Source organism: Urocampus carinirostris, chromosome 2 (assembly GCF_059441175.1).
Source record: "Urocampus carinirostris isolate Australia breed hairy pipefish chromosome 2, RoL_Ucar_1.0, whole genome shotgun sequence".
Lineage (NCBI taxonomy): Eukaryota > Metazoa > Chordata > Actinopteri > Syngnathiformes > Syngnathidae > Urocampus > Urocampus carinirostris.
Window position 1 is genome coordinate 51,969,655 of NC_142350.1, and position 12,631 is coordinate 51,982,285.

The 12,631-nt window shown below is 43.0% G+C and overlaps 18 non-coding genes across 18 annotated transcripts; all 18 read right to left on the reverse strand.

Annotated features, from left to right (window-relative positions):
• Positions 1-2,242: 2,242 nt before the first annotated feature.
• Positions 2,243-2,315, reverse strand: trnaf-gaa (transfer RNA phenylalanine (anticodon GAA)). The gene has a single exon. It is a non-coding gene; the product is annotated as a tRNA-Phe (tRNA).
• A 257-nt stretch (positions 2,316-2,572) lies between these two features.
• trnal-caa (transfer RNA leucine (anticodon CAA)) lies at positions 2,573-2,645 on the reverse strand. Its single transcript has one exon. It is a non-coding gene; the product is annotated as a tRNA-Leu (tRNA).
• A 257-nt stretch (positions 2,646-2,902) lies between these two features.
• trnaf-gaa (transfer RNA phenylalanine (anticodon GAA)) lies at positions 2,903-2,975 on the reverse strand. The gene has a single exon. It is a non-coding gene; the product is annotated as a tRNA-Phe (tRNA).
• A 257-nt stretch (positions 2,976-3,232) lies between these two features.
• Positions 3,233-3,305, reverse strand: trnaf-gaa (transfer RNA phenylalanine (anticodon GAA)). Its single transcript has one exon. It is a non-coding gene; the product is annotated as a tRNA-Phe (tRNA).
• Positions 3,306-4,646: 1,341 nt separating this feature from the next.
• On the reverse strand, positions 4,647-4,719 carry trnaf-gaa (transfer RNA phenylalanine (anticodon GAA)). Its single transcript has one exon. It is a non-coding gene; the product is annotated as a tRNA-Phe (tRNA).
• Positions 4,720-4,976: 257 nt separating this feature from the next.
• On the reverse strand, positions 4,977-5,049 carry trnaf-gaa (transfer RNA phenylalanine (anticodon GAA)). Its single transcript has one exon. It is a non-coding gene; the product is annotated as a tRNA-Phe (tRNA).
• A 587-nt stretch (positions 5,050-5,636) lies between these two features.
• On the reverse strand, positions 5,637-5,709 carry trnaf-gaa (transfer RNA phenylalanine (anticodon GAA)). Its single transcript has one exon. It is a non-coding gene; the product is annotated as a tRNA-Phe (tRNA).
• Positions 5,710-5,966: 257 nt separating this feature from the next.
• trnaf-gaa (transfer RNA phenylalanine (anticodon GAA)) lies at positions 5,967-6,039 on the reverse strand. The gene has a single exon. It is a non-coding gene; the product is annotated as a tRNA-Phe (tRNA).
• A 257-nt stretch (positions 6,040-6,296) lies between these two features.
• On the reverse strand, positions 6,297-6,369 carry trnaf-gaa (transfer RNA phenylalanine (anticodon GAA)). Its single transcript has one exon. It is a non-coding gene; the product is annotated as a tRNA-Phe (tRNA).
• Positions 6,370-6,626: 257 nt separating this feature from the next.
• Positions 6,627-6,699, reverse strand: trnaf-gaa (transfer RNA phenylalanine (anticodon GAA)). Its single transcript has one exon. It is a non-coding gene; the product is annotated as a tRNA-Phe (tRNA).
• Positions 6,700-6,956: 257 nt separating this feature from the next.
• On the reverse strand, positions 6,957-7,029 carry trnaf-gaa (transfer RNA phenylalanine (anticodon GAA)). The gene has a single exon. It is a non-coding gene; the product is annotated as a tRNA-Phe (tRNA).
• Positions 7,030-7,286: 257 nt separating this feature from the next.
• trnaf-gaa (transfer RNA phenylalanine (anticodon GAA)) lies at positions 7,287-7,359 on the reverse strand. The gene has a single exon. It is a non-coding gene; the product is annotated as a tRNA-Phe (tRNA).
• A 1,243-nt stretch (positions 7,360-8,602) lies between these two features.
• On the reverse strand, positions 8,603-8,675 carry trnaf-gaa (transfer RNA phenylalanine (anticodon GAA)). The gene has a single exon. It is a non-coding gene; the product is annotated as a tRNA-Phe (tRNA).
• A 1,575-nt stretch (positions 8,676-10,250) lies between these two features.
• Positions 10,251-10,323, reverse strand: trnaf-gaa (transfer RNA phenylalanine (anticodon GAA)). The gene has a single exon. It is a non-coding gene; the product is annotated as a tRNA-Phe (tRNA).
• A 257-nt stretch (positions 10,324-10,580) lies between these two features.
• Positions 10,581-10,653, reverse strand: trnaf-gaa (transfer RNA phenylalanine (anticodon GAA)). The gene has a single exon. It is a non-coding gene; the product is annotated as a tRNA-Phe (tRNA).
• A 586-nt stretch (positions 10,654-11,239) lies between these two features.
• On the reverse strand, positions 11,240-11,312 carry trnaf-gaa (transfer RNA phenylalanine (anticodon GAA)). Its single transcript has one exon. It is a non-coding gene; the product is annotated as a tRNA-Phe (tRNA).
• A 257-nt stretch (positions 11,313-11,569) lies between these two features.
• trnaf-gaa (transfer RNA phenylalanine (anticodon GAA)) lies at positions 11,570-11,642 on the reverse strand. The gene has a single exon. It is a non-coding gene; the product is annotated as a tRNA-Phe (tRNA).
• Positions 11,643-12,558: 916 nt separating this feature from the next.
• trnaf-gaa (transfer RNA phenylalanine (anticodon GAA)) lies at positions 12,559-12,631 on the reverse strand. Its single transcript has one exon. It is a non-coding gene; the product is annotated as a tRNA-Phe (tRNA).

The window sequence follows — 12,631 nt, forward strand, 5'->3', positions numbered from 1 at the left end:
ATATTGGCAGTATTTATCTTGTAGGATATCACTAGTGTGTAGCCTCAAATGTTTCGATAAAAACACTTCCACATTGTTTTTAAATGAATTGGTATTATTGATAAGTGATAAACATTGGTCTTTGATAAGGGATGTTTGATACCATATTTCCCATGCCGCTACCGATAATTAACTCCTGAGTAACCTGATGCTATATACCAAAAAAGGAGATTAAAAAAAATCAATAATTTCAAAATAAATGCAAGAAATCACAACCCATTTTCCCATGAAATTACAAGTCATGACAATGTATTTCTGTAAAGTGTAATTACTAATTCAAATAAGGTTGATACCGATACTGATATTTGACTCAAGTTGATTAAAAGCTCAAAGCAGGAATGGTATACAAGAGAATTCTACCCATAACACTGCAAGTAATAATATTAAAATGGAGAGCGCATCAAACCTTTGCAGACCTACCAAGACCTGGCCGTCCCAACCAAGAAGAAAACTAACCAGAGAAGCAACCAAGAGACTCATAATCACATTTGATGACCTGCAGACATACACAGATGAGTTGGGATAATCTGTGCATAAGAACACTATTTGACGTACTTTGCATAAATCTGCCCTCTATGGAAAAGTGTCAAGAAAAAAGTCCTTTCTGAAAAGGCCCGTTTAGCCTTTGCAGGAAGCCACATGGGAGACACAGATAACATTTAGAACAAGGTTCTCTGGTCGGATGGGACAGCAATTAAACTTTTTGGGCTGAATGCAAAGCATCATGTTTCGCGCAAGAATAACACTGCACATCACCCTGACAACACCTTCCCCACTGTCAAACATTGTAGTGGCAGCATCGTATAAAATGTTAAAAACATTTGGTTTCTTTTCACGATTGTGTTTCACATGTTGTTGGTTCTTGGAAAATAGTTTTTGTATCTATAGTTTGAAGCCTGAAATATGGCAATATGTCAAAAAGCTCTGGGGGGGGGGGGGCAATACTGCACATAACCTGGTATCGAAATCAACTTGAATCCAAAACGTGGTCCCCATAGGGCACATTTTTATGCACATGGTTTGCAAGTCTCGGCCTTGTTACACGGAGACAGACGAATCAGTCAGCCGTCACTTCGTTTCCAATGCTCGCTGAACATGCACATCGCATATTTTTCTTCCTCTGTGGGGGTGCGTTTGTGCACCCTCGTTAAAACGGGCACCACTCATCCGAGGATGTTCCGGTCATTTGCAGGAGGAGAAGCCTGTGAAGCGATGGCTTTGCGCGACCACGCGGTTATCGACAGCTTGTCAGCAGCCGGCGGCCATTTGTGGAGTTTTTGGGGAGCTTTGAGAAAAGAAGAATACATATTTATTTGGGTGAGAAGAAAGGGCTTTTTGATAGTATGTCCTGCTGTGTCTTCTTCTTCTACTACTTCCTGCTGAATAGTGCACTTCAATAGAAGACGAAAAATATACCGCTTTTTATTTTTTGTCATAACTTAAAAAAAAAAAAGAATCAACCGCTGTGAAGTATCTGAGAGCAATATGGCAAATGTAGAAAAAAATAACAAAAACGCTGACAGTGCTTCCCAAAATAGGATTGTCGAAAAGTAATTGTTACTGATTTTTAAAACAGGTTCCTGAGATGAAAATATCACAGTTAAAAACTGGGGTCATTAACCTTTTTGAGGCTAAAAGTTTTTTGTTGCTAATTAGTGCAAAGGGCTACCAATTTGATAAACATTAGAAAACTAACAACTCAAATATGTGATACTGCTCCACCCGCATGCGTAAAGCAAGTTTGAAGTGTTTGTTGTTGTTCTGAAATTAACAAGGGGCAAGAAAAAGAAAAAGATCTCAGACTTCTTTCCTTGAGCAACGACAAATGCATTACTTGCTGCACCCTCACAAGACCAGACTTGATCAAGACTGCATATGCCGAAACCCGGGAATGAACGGACGTTTAGATATTCAGTCTAACGCTCTCCCAACTGAGCTATATCGGCACATCATCTCCATGGTTTCGGACGGACATGTAACCACTGTCAGAAATGACGTCACAAAAGATTACCCCCCTTTCAAAAAAACTGACTTGATCAAGACTGCATATGCCAAAGCCAGGGTTGAACAAGGGACCTTTACATCTTAACGTGTACAATTCTGTTATCTGATAAAAGACTTATCTCATACATATATCCTTGAGCGAGGACAAACACATCACTTGGTAGCCCCACACAGGCCTCGACATGATCAGGACTGTATATGCCGAAACCCGGAATTGAACCAGGGACCTTTAGATCTTCAGTCTAACGCTCTCCCAACTGAGCTATTTCGGCACATCATCTCTCCGGTTTCGGACGGACATGTAACCACTGTCAGAAATGACGTCACGAAAGATTACCCCCCTTTCAAAAAAACTGACTTGATCAAGACTGCATATACCAAAGCCAGGGTGGAACAAGGGACCTTTACATCTTAACGTGTACAAATCTGTTATCTGATAAAAGATTTATCTCACACATATATCCTTGAGCGAGGACAAACACATCACTTGGTAGCCCCACACAGGACTCGACATGATCAGGACTGTATATGCCAAAACCCGGAATTGAACCAGGGACCTTTAGATCTTGAGTCTAACGCTCTCCCAACTGAGCTATTTCGGCACATCACCTCCACGGTTTCGGATGGACATGTAACCACTGTCAGAAATGACGTCACGAAAGATTACCCCCCTTTCAAAAAAACTGACTTGATCAAGACTGCATATACCAAAGCCAGGTATGAACAAGGGACCTTTAGATCGGAATGCGTACAATTCTGTTATCTGATAAAAGATTTATCTCACACATATATCCTTGAGCGAGGACAAACACATCACTTGGTAGCCCCACACAGGCCTCGATATGATCAGGACTGTATATGCCGAAACCCGGAATCTAACCAGGGACCTTTAGATCTTCAGTCTAACGCTCTCCCAACTGAGCTATTTCGGCACATCATCTCTCTGGTTTCGGATGGACATGTAACCACTGTCAGAAATGACGTCACGAAAGATTACACCCCTTTCAAAAAAACTGACATGATCAAGACTGCATATACCAAAGCCAGGTATGAACAAGGGACCTTTAGATCGGAATGCGTACAATTCTGTTATCTGATAAAAGACTTATTTCATACATATATCCTTGAGCGAGGACAAACACATCACTTGGTTGCCCCACACAGACCCCTACATGATCAGGACTATATATGCCGAAACCTGGAATTGAACCAGGGACCTTTAGATCTTCAGTCTAAGGCTCTCCCAACTGAGCTATTTCGGCACATCATCTCTCTGGTTTCGGACGGACACGAAAGATTGAAGGAATGGCAGGAATCCAGCACCACTCACCATAAAAGGAGACTGTGTAGAGAGAGTCCACTCTTTCAAATTTCTGGGTGTGCACATATCCGACGACCTCTCCTGGTCTGCAAACACCAGAGCGGTGGTAGGGAAGGCCCAGCAGCGACTGCACTTCCTGAGATTGCTCAGGAAAAATAACCTAAAACAGCAGCTGCAGGTGTCCTTCTACAAAGCCACAGTGGAGAGCATCCTAACATACTGCATCACGGTGTGGTATGCTGGGTGCACAGCAGCAGACAGGAAAAAGCTCCAGAGGATCATCAAAACAGCCCAGAGAATCGTCGGCTGCTCTCTGCCCAGTCTGGAGGACATTGCCTGCTCTCGCTACCTCAGCAGAGCAGAAAACATCATCATGGACTTTTCTCACCCCGGCCACCACCTCTTCGACCTGCTGCCTTCCGGCAAGCGCTACAGGTCACACAAAGCAAAAACAAACAGACTCAGAGACAGTTTCTTCCCCACAGCCATTACCACCCTAAACAGACACCGCACAAAAAAACTGAAAACTGTTGCAAAAAACTACCTCACACGAATGTAAAATGGTACTCACGTACATGCTGTCTGCACTATGTTTGTTCACTGCTCAAAACAGACACAGCACAAAAAACCTGAAAACTTGTGCCAACACTACCTCATACGAATATAATGGTACTAATGTCTATGTTCTTGCACATGTCGACTGCACTACGTTTACTGCTCACCTTGCACAATGTCTGACCATTTCCTTTTTTCTGCACTATGTTGTCTATGTTTGCACCAATGCATATGCTGACTATTTTTTTTGCACTATGATGACTTTGCACCAAATGCAATATTGCACAACCCTTACGATACCAACGGTATCACGACAACACTGTATGTAACATCCCACATGCCGACATTTCTTGTGTAAATACCATGTAAATTTTAACTATAGCCTTATCCCCCTTGTTTTATAACCTTATCTTCTCTGTTCCTTTATCTTCTTGGCTCATAACTCACTGTGAATGTGTAAAACTGGAGTGTCATGCCCAATTTCGTTGTCACAATATGTTAACCCATTTTGTAACAATGACAATAAAGGTATATTCTATTCTTTCAAAAAACTGACTTGATCAAGACTGCATATGCCAAAGCCAGGGTTGAACAAGGGACCTTTACATCTTAACGTGTACAAATCTGTTATCTGACAAAAGATTTATCTCATACATATATCCTTGAGCGAGGACAAACACATCACTTGGTAGCCCCACAAAGAACCCGACATGATCAGGACTGTATATGCCGGAATCCGGAATTGAACCAGAGACCTTTAGATCTTCAGTCTAACGCTCTCCCAACTGAGCTATTTCGGCACATCATCTCTCCGGTTTCGGACGGACATGTAACCACTGTCAGAAATGACGTCACGAAAGATTACCCACCTTTCAAAAAAACTGACTTGATCAAGACTGCATATGCCAAAGCCAGGGTGGAACAAGGGACCTTTACATCTTAACGTGTACAAATCTGTTATCTGATAAAAGATTTATCTCATACATATATCCTTGAGCGAGGACAAAAACATCACTTGGTAGCCCCACACAGGCCACGACATGATCAGGACTGTATATGCGGAAAGCCAGAATTGAACCAGGGACCTTTAGATCTTCAGTCTAACGCTCTCCCAACTGAGCTATTTCGGCACATCATCTCTCTGGTTTCGGACGGACATTTAACCACTGTCAGAAATGACGTCACGAAAGATTACACCCCTTTCAAAAAAACTGACTTGATCAAGACTGCATATACCAAAGCCAGGTATGAACAAGGGACCTTTAGATCGGAATGCGTACAATTCTGTTATCTGATAAAAGACTTATCTCATACATATATCCTTGAACGAGGACAAACACATCACTTGGTTGCCCCACACAGACCCCTACATGATCAGGACTATGTATGCCGAAACTTGGAATTGAACCAGGGACCTTTAGATCTTCGGGGTAACGCTCTCCCAACTGAGCTATTTCGGCACATCATCTCTCTGGTTTCGGACGGACACGTAACCACTGTCAGAAATGACGTCACGAAAGATTACACCCCTTTCAAAAAAACTGACTTGATCAAGACTGCATATACCAAAGCCAGGTATGAACAAGGGACCTTTAGATCGGAATGCGTACAATTCTGTTATCTGATAACAGACTTATTTCATACATATATCCTTGAGCGAGGACAAACACATCACTTGGTAGCCCCACACAGGCCACGACATGATCAGGACTGTTTATGCCGGAACCCAGAATTGAACCAGGGACCTTTAGATCTTCAGTCTAACGCTCTCCCAACTGAGCTATTTCGGCACATCATCTCTCTTGTTTCGGACGGACATGTAACCACTGTCAGAAATGACGTCACGAAAGATTACCCCCCTTTCAAAAAAACTGACTTGATCAAGACTGCATATGCCAAAGCCAGGGTTGAACAAGGGACCTTTACATCTTAACGTGTACAAATCTGTTATCTGATAAAAGATTTATCTCATACATATATCCTTGAGCGAGGACAAACACATCACTTGGTAGCCCCACACAGGCCACGACATGATCAGGACTGTTTATGCCGAAACCCAGAATTGAACCAGAGACCTTTAGATCTTCAGTCTAACGCTCTCCCAACTGAGCTATTTCGGCACATCATCGCTCCGGATTCGGACGGACGTGTAACCACTGTCAAAAATGACGTCACGAAAGATTAGCCCCCTTTCAAAAAAACTGACTTGATCAAGAATGCATATACCAAAGCCAGGGTTGAACAAGGGACCTTTAAATCGGAACGTGTACAATACTGTTATCTGATAAAAAACTTATCTCATACATATATCCTTGAGCGAGGACAAATACATCACTTGGTAGCCCCACACAGGCCCCGACATGATCAGGACTGTATATGCCGAAACCCAGAATTGAACCAGAGACCTTTAGATCTTCAGTCTAACGCTCTCCCAACTGAGCTATTTCGGCACATCATCGCTCCGGATTCGGACGGACGTGTAACCACTGTCAAAAATGACTTCACGAAAGATTACCCCCCTTTCAAAAAAACTGACTTGATCAAGACTGCATATACCAAAGCCAGGTATGAACAAGGGACCTTTAGATCGGTACATGTACAATTCTGTTATCTGACAAAAGACTTATATAATACATATATCCTTGAGCGAGGACAAATACATCACTTGGTAGCTCCACAAAGGCCCCGACATGATCAGGACTGTATTTGCCGAAACCCGGAATTGAACCAAGGACGTTTAGATCTTCAGTCTAAGGCTCTCCCAACTGAGCTATTTCGGCACATCATCTCCATGGTTTCGGACGAACATGTAACCACTGTCAGAAATGACGTCACGAAAGATTACCCACCTTTCAAAAAAACTGACTTGATCAAGACTGCATATGCCAAAGCCAGGGTGGAACAAGGGACCTTTACACCTTAACGTGTACAAATCTGTTATCTGATAAAAGATTTATCTCATACATATATCCTTGAGCGAGGACAAAAACATTACTTGGTAGCCCCACACAGGCCACGACATGATCAGGACTGTGTATGCCGAAACCCAGAATTGAACCAGGGACCTTTAGATCTTCAGTCTAACGCTCTCCCAACTGAGCTATTTCGGCACATCATCTCTCCGGTTTCGGACGGACATGTAACCACTGTCAGAAATGACGTCACGAAAGATTACACCCCTTTCAAAAAAACTGACTTGATCAAGACTGCATATACCAAAGCCAGGTATGAACAAGGGACCTTTAGATCGGAATGCGTACAATTCTGTTATCTGATAAAAGACTTATCTCATACATATATACTTGAGCCAGGACAAACACACCACTTGGTTGCCCCACACAGACCCCTACATGATCATGACTATGTATGCCGAAACCTGGAATTGAACCAGGGACCTTTAGATCTTCAGTCTAACGGTCTCCCAACTGAGCTATTTCAGCACATCATCTCTCCGGTTTCGGACGGACAATTAACCACTGTCAGAAATGACGTCACGAAAGATTACCCACCTTTCAAAAAAACTGACTTGATCAAGACTGCATATACCAAAGCCAGGGTTGAACAAGGGAACTTTAGATCGGAACGTGTACAATTCTGTTATCTGATAAAAGACTTATTTCATACATATATCCTTGAGCGAGGACAAACATCACTTGGTAGCTCCACAAAGGCCCCGACATGATCAGGACTGTATATGCGATTACCTGGAATTGAACCAAGGACCTTTAGATCTTCAGTCTAACGCTCTCCCAACTGAGCAATTTCGGCACATCATCTCCATGGTTTCGGACGGACATGTAACCACTGTCAGAAATGACGTCACGAAAGATTACCCCCCTTTCAAAAAAACAGACTTGATCAAGCCTGCATATACCAAAGCCAGGGTTGAACAAGGGACCTTTAGATCGGACCGTGTACAATTCTGTTATCCGATAAAAGACTTATCTCATACATATATCTTTGAGCGAGGACAAACACATCACTTGGTAGCCCCACACGGGCCCCGACATGATCAGGACTATATATGTCAAATTCTGGAATTGAACCAAGGACCTTTAGATCTTCAGTCTAAGGCTCTCCCAACTGAGCAATTTCGGCACATCATCTCCATGGTTTCGGACGGACATGTAACCATTGTCAGAAATGACGTCACGAGAGATTACCCCCCTTTCAAAAAAACTGACTTGATCAAGACTGCATATGCCAAAGCCAGGGTTGAAAAAGGGACCTTTACATCTTAACGTGTACTAATCTGTTATCTGATAAAAGATTTATTTCAAACATATATCCTTGAACGAGGAAATACACACCACTTGGTAGCCCCACACAGGCCACGACATGATCAGGACTGTATATGCCGATACTCGGAATTGAACCAGGGACCTTTGAATCTTCAGTCTAACACTCTCCCAACTGAGCTATTTCGGCACATTATCTCTCTGGTTTCGGACGGACATGTAAACACTGTCAGAAATGACGTCACGAAAGATTACCCCCCTTTCAAAAAATCTGACTTGATCAAGACTGCATATACCAAAGCCAGGGTTGAACAAGGGACCTTTAGATCGGTACAAGTACAATTCTGTTATCTGATAAAAGACTTATTTCATACATATATCCTTGAGCGAGGACAAACATCACTTGGTAGCTCCACAAAGGCCCCGACATGATCAGGACTGTATATGCCGAAGCCCGGAATTGAACCAGAGACCTTTAGATCTTCAGTCTAACGCTCTCCCAACTGAGCTATTTCGGCACATCATCTCTCTGGTTTCGGACGGACATGTAACAACTGTCAGAAATGACGTCACGAAAGATTACCCTCCTTTCAAAAAAACTGACTTGATCAAGACTGCATATACCAAAGTCAGGGTTGAACAAGGGACCTTTAGATCGGTACAAGTACAATTCTGTTATCTGATAAAAGACTTATTTCATACACATATCCTTGAGCGAGGACAAACACTTCACTTGGTAGCCCCACAAACGCCCCGACATGATCAGGACTGTATATGCTGAAACCCGGATTTGAACCAGGGACGATTAGATCTTCAGTCTATGGCTCTCCCAACTGAGCTATTTCGGCACATCATCACCATGGATTCGGACAGACATGTAACCACTGTCAGAAATGACGTCACGAAAGATTACCCCCCTTTCAAAAAAACAGACTTGATCAAGACTGCATATACCAAAGCCAGGGTTGAACAAGGGACCTTTAGATCGGACCGTGTACAATTCTGTTATCCGATAAAAGACTTATCTCATACATATATCTTTGAGCAAGGACAAACACATCACTTGGTAGCCCCACAAAGGCCCCGACATGATCAGGACTGTATATGCTGAAATCCGGATTTGTACGAGAGACCTTTAGGTCTTCAGTCTAACGCTCTCCCAACTGAGCTATCTCGGCACATCATCTCTCCGGTTTTGGACGGACATGTAACCACTGTCAGAAATGACGTCACGAAAGATTACCCCCCTTTCAAAAAAACAGACTTGATCAAGACTGCATATACCAAAGCCAGGGTTGAACAAGGAACCTTTAGATCGGATCGTGTACAATTCTGTTATCCGATAAAAGACTTATCTCATACATATATCTTTGAGCGAGGACAAACACATCACTTGGTAGCCCCACACAGGCCCCGACATGATCAGGACTATATATGCCAAATTCTGGAATTGAACAAAGGACTTTTAGATCTTCAGTCTAACACTCTCCCAACTGAGCTATTTCGGCACGTCATCTCTCTGGTTTCGGACAGACATGTAACAACTGTCAGAAATGACGTCACGAAAGATTACCCCCCTTTCAAAAAAACTGACTTGATCAAGACTGCATATACCAAAGCCAGGGTTGAACAAGGGACCTTTAGATCGGTACAAGTACAATTCTGTTATCTGATAAAAGACTTATTTCATACATATATCCTTGAGCGAGGACAAACATCACTTGGTAGCCCCACAAAGGCCCCGACATGATGAGGACTGTATTTGCCGAACCCCGGAATTGAACCAGGGACGTTTAGATCTTCAGGCAAAGGCTCTCCCAACTGAGCTATTTCGGCACATCATCTCTATGGTTTCGGACGGACATGTAACCACTGTCAGAAATGACGTCACGAAAGGTATCCCCCCTTTCAAAAAAACTGACTTGATCAAGACTGCATATGCCAAAGCCAGGGTGGAACAAGGGACCTTTACATCTTAACGTGTACAAATCTGCTATCTGATAAAAGATTTATCTCATACATATATCCTTGAGCGAGGACAAAAACATCACTTGGTAGCCCCACACAGGCCACGACATGATCAGGACTGTTTATGCCAAAACCCAGAATTGAACCAGAGACCTTTAGATCTTCAGTCTAGCGCTCTCCCAACTGAGCTATTTCGGCATATCATCTCTCTGGATTCGGACGGACGTGTAACCACTGTCAGAAATGACGTCACGAAAGATTACCCCCCTTTCAAAAAAACTGATTTGATCAAGACTGCATATACCAAAGCCAGGGTTGAACAAGGGACGTTTAAATCTTAACGTGTACAAATCTGTTATCTGATAAAAGATTTATCTCATACATATATCCTTGAGCGAGGACAAAAACATCACTTGGTAGCCCCACACAGGCCACGACATGATCAGGACTGTTTATGCCAAAACCCAGAATTGAACCAGAGACCTTTAGATCTTCAGTCTAGCGCTCTCCCAACTGAGCTATTTCGGCAAATCATCTCTCTGGATTCGGACGGACGTGTAACCACTGTCAAAAATGACGTCACGAAAGATTACCCCCCTTTCAAAAAAACTGACTTGATCAAGACTGCATATACCAAAGCCAGGGTTGAACAAGGGACCTTTAGATCGGTACAAGTACAATTCTGTTATCTGATAAAAGACTTATTTCATACATATATCCTTGAGCGAGGACAAACACATCACTTGGTAGCCCCACAAACGCCCCGACATGATCAGGACTGTATATGCTGAAACCCGGAATTGAACCAGGGACGTTTAGATCTTCAGTCTATGGCTCTCCCAACTGAGCTATTTCGGCACATCAACACCATGGATTCGGACAGACATGTAACCACTGTCAGAAATGACGTCACGAAAGATTACCCCCCTTTCAAAAAACTGACTTGATCAAGACTGCATATGCCAAAGCCAGGGTTGAACAAGGGACCTTTACATCTTAACGTGTACAAATCTGTTATCTGATAAAAGATTTATCTCATACATATATCTTTGAGCGAGGACAAACACATCACTTGGTAGCCCCACACAGTCCCCGACATGATTCAGACTATAGATGCCGAATCCTGGAATTGAACCAAGGACCTTTAGATCTTCAGTCTAAGGCTCTCCCAACTGAGCTATTTCGGCACATCATCTCTCTGGTTTCGGACGGACATGTAACAACTGTCAGAAATGACGTCACGAAAGATTACACCCCTTTCAAAAAAACTGACTTGATCAAGAATGCATATACCAAAGCCAGGTATGAACAAGGGACCTTTAGATCGGACTGTGTACAATTCTGTTATCCGATAAAAGACTTATCTCATACATATATCTTTGAGCAAGGACAAACACATCACTTGGTAGCCGCACACAGGCCCCGACATGATCAGGACTATATATGCCGAAACCTGGAATTGAACCAGGGACCTTTAGATCTTCAGTCTAACGCTCTCCCAACTGAGCTATTTCGGCACATCATCTCTCTGGTTTCGGACGGACATGTAACCACTGTCAGAAATGACGTCACGAAAGATTACCCCCCTTTCAAAAAAACAGACTTGATCAAGACTGCATATACCAAAGCCAGGGTTGAACAAGGGACCTTTAGATCGGAACGTGTACAATTCTGTTATCTGATAAAAGACTTATTTCATACATATATCCTTGAGCGAGGACAAACACATCACTTGGTAGCCCCACAAAGGCCCCGACATGATCAGGACTGTATATGCTGAAACCCGGATTTGTACGAGAGACCTTTAGATATTCAGTCTAACGCTCTCCCAACTGAGCTATCTCGGCACATCACCTCTCCGGTTTTGGACGGACATGTAACCACTGTCAGAAATGACGTCACGAAAGATTACGCCCCTTTCAAAAAAACAGACTTGATCAAGACTGCATATACCAAAGCCAGGGTTGAACAAGGGACCTTTAGATTGGACCGTGTACAATTCTGTTATCCGATAAAAGACTTATCTCATACATATATCTTTGAGCGAGGACAAACACATCACTTGGTAGCCCCACACAGGCCTCGACATGATCAGGACTATATATGCCAATTCTGGAATTGAACCAAGGACCTTTAGATCTTCAGTCTAAGGTTCTCCCAACTGAGCAATTTCGGCACATCATCTCCATGGTTTCGGACGGACATGTAACCACTGTCAGAAATGACGTCACGAAAGATTACCCCCCTTTCAAAAAAACAGACTTGATCAAGACTGCATATACCAAAGCCAGGTTTGAACAAGGGACCTTTAGATCGGACCGTGTACAATTCTGTTATCCGATAAAAGACTTATCTCATACATATATCTTTGAGCAAGGACAAACACATCACTAGGTAGCCCCACACAGGCCCCGACATGATCAGGACTATATATGCCGAAACCTGGAATTGAACCAGGCACCTTTAGATCTTCAGTCTAACGCTCTCCCAACTGAGCTATTTCGGC